Genomic DNA, 2873 nt, shown 5'->3' on the forward strand with positions numbered 1-2873 from the left:
CCTGGAACTCACTTTGTGGACCAGGCTGGTCTCGAACTCAGAAATCTGCCTCCCTCTGCCTCCCAAGTGCTGGGATTAAAGGCATGGGCCACTACTGCCCGGCAATAATTTTTTTCTTATGCTGTTAGACAATATACTGAAGCTCAAGAGTAGCTTCTGGAATTCTTTTTTTTTTTTTTTTTTTTTAAAGATTTATTTATTTTATGTGTATGAGTACACTGTAGTTTTACAGATGGCCGTGAGCCATCATGTGGTTGCTGGGAATTGGGCTCAGGACCTTCGGAATAGCAGTCGGTGCTTTTACCCGCTGAGCCATCTCACCAGCTCCAGCTTCTGGGATTCTAAGTTACAGTTTCTTAGTGACAAGACAAGGACTACAGTAGATTTTTACTTCTTTTCATATCTAGAATGGAAATTTAAAAAAACATTTAGTTAAATAGCTGAAAAAGGTGGCACATCACTGTAATCCTTCCACGTGGAAGGCAGAGAGAAAAAAGCCTGGTGTGCTAGTTCCCGCCTGTTATCCCAGCACTTGGAAGGTGGAGGCAGGAGGATCAGGGTAGTTATCCTCAGCTACATCTCACATTTGAGATTAGCCCGGGATATATGAATTTGAGGCTAGTCTCGGTTACCTGAAACCTTTGTCTTAGTAACAAGACAAGTCAAGTAGCTGGAGGTGTTCCTTGGGGATAATCTGCTTGCTCAGCATTTGGAAGGGCTCCACGTTCTACGTGCAGGACCCAGCATGCATGGGTTGCATGATGACACTTTCTGCTCATACTTTCCCTCTTTCCTCCTAGCAGCTCTTGTCTCTTATCTCCCTGCTTCTGACAATTCTACTTTATTTTCCTGAATTGAATTTGATTCTTAGAATTGTTGAATTAAATTGGACATGTTAGAAAGCCAGCTTTTGAAAGAGGTGCTTTTTCCTCTGACAAGGAAAGAAGTAATAACTTATTTTATTTAGTTTAAACTCTTAGAATTCCATTTGCAGCAACATAGTGTCTTCTGGTTGGATAGAGTAACATCCTTCTGCAGTAATATCTGAGGCTTTGAATTACAGTTCATTACTCCGTTCATTATTTTTTGACTGTCTTTTTTTTTTTTTTTTTTTTTTTTTTTTTTTTTTTTTTTTTTTTTTTTTTTTGATTTTTTTCGAGACAGGGTTTCTCTGTGTAGCCCTGGCTGTCCTAGAACTCACTCTGTAGGCCAGGCTGGCCTCGAACTCAGAAATCCACCTGCCTCTGCTTCCCAAGTGCAGGGATTAAAGACGTGCGCCACCAACCACCCGGCTTGACTGTCTTTTAAGGCCTCTTATATTTGCTCCTCTCAGAATTTGTGTTTCATCAATTTATATGTGTAATTTTTTCACTTGCTTTAGAACTAGTTTGTTTTTTAACTATTAGAGAATTTCCTACACTCATGATGTGTTTTGAGTAAATCTATCTCCTTCCCTCCTCTGCAATTCTTTCCTTATCTTACCACCATTTTCCCCCAACTTTATGTGCATGCTCTTTTTTTCCCCATAGCTCCCCTCTTTCTCTCTCTCTTTAACCCCCTGGGCCCACTTAGTGCTGCTCTATGTGCCCTGGTATAAGATATCTATTGTATGCATTGTAGTCCCTCGGGCTACATCCCTGAAGATAAATGGATCTCCCTCCTCTAGCAGCCATTGGTACCAGTAGCAACTCAGTTAGGATAGACCATCAAGAGCCCTGTCCGTCCTGGGGTTTTAGCTGTCTCTATCTTATGTAGGTCTTGTTCATGCAGCCATAGCCACTAGTAGTCATGTAATGGTACTGTCATGTCTGGCAGATACTGTTTCATTGTAGATATCCACTATCCCTGGCTCTTACAGTCTTTCCACCCTCTCTTCTACAATGATCTCCTAGTCTTTGTGTGTGTGTGTCATTACTGCCTGGAAGTAATTTATGTATAAAATGATATTCATTTGTGTTTTATTGATACATACACCTCCATTGTCTTTGTTTTGTCATTTTCAATTTAATTTTTAAGTATTGACTTAGAAGTAGGAAAGTCATGTGATATAGCAAAAACAAAATGAGAAAGAAGAGGACACAATGAAAGGTTATGAAAATTATGAATATTTTAGGGATCTGAGAGTTCATTGTGTGAGGCTGATGAAGTTGAATTCCTGAGAATTAATTCCCAAGAATTCAGTGTGGGTAGTAAATTTCATGTAGTCAGTGGTAGAATTGAAATTTGACACAAAGTCTCTTGTCTGTTTGTTCTGATAGTCCTGTTATAAAGTGGATATAAAGTCTTCATTTCTATTGCTACTATAGAGACTATTGTTGTTACTGTACGGGTAGTTGTTATTGCTATGGAGCAAATTTGTCTGAAAATTCTATGGCTTAAAAAATCACCATTTTAATTTACTTACCGTTATGACTTAGGAATTTGGGGCTGGCAGCTGGATAGTTCTGTTTGGGTTATCTCAGAGTTTCAGCTAGTTTGTGGGCCAAAGCTAAAGTTATCTGAAGGCAAACTTAGTTGGAAATCTGAGATGGTTTACTCACTGGGCTCACAATGATGCTGATTGTCCAGAGGGAGCTCTGGTTGTTGATCAGAGTGTTTACATTTGGATTCTCATGGTATCTTAAATTGGAGATCTTTGATGGTGGATGACTTAACAGTGTGAGTTGTTCAAGACCAGAACTGGCTGAGCCATTTCTGAGCTAGCTTGGAAGTTACAAGTAGTTCTGCTTGTTGTTAGGTATAAGGAAGTTGCTAGGGTGAGCCCATACACTTTCTTTTTTTTTTTTAAAGATTTATTTATTTATCATATGTAAGTACATTGTAGCTGTCTTCAGACACTCCAGAAGAGGGAGTCAGATTTGTTATGGGTGGTT

General features: G+C 39.3%; 1 protein-coding gene across 1 annotated transcript in view; it reads left to right on the plus strand.

Moving 5' to 3' along the window:
- Positions 1-2873, plus strand: part of Ubr3 (ubiquitin protein ligase E3 component n-recognin 3) — a 140578-nt gene that overhangs the window by 26984 nt on the left and 110721 nt on the right. The gene's annotated exons all lie outside the window — the stretch shown is intronic.

Source organism: Mastomys coucha, unplaced genomic scaffold (assembly GCF_008632895.1).
Source record: "Mastomys coucha isolate ucsf_1 unplaced genomic scaffold, UCSF_Mcou_1 pScaffold15, whole genome shotgun sequence".
Taxonomy (NCBI): domain Eukaryota; kingdom Metazoa; phylum Chordata; class Mammalia; order Rodentia; family Muridae; genus Mastomys; species Mastomys coucha.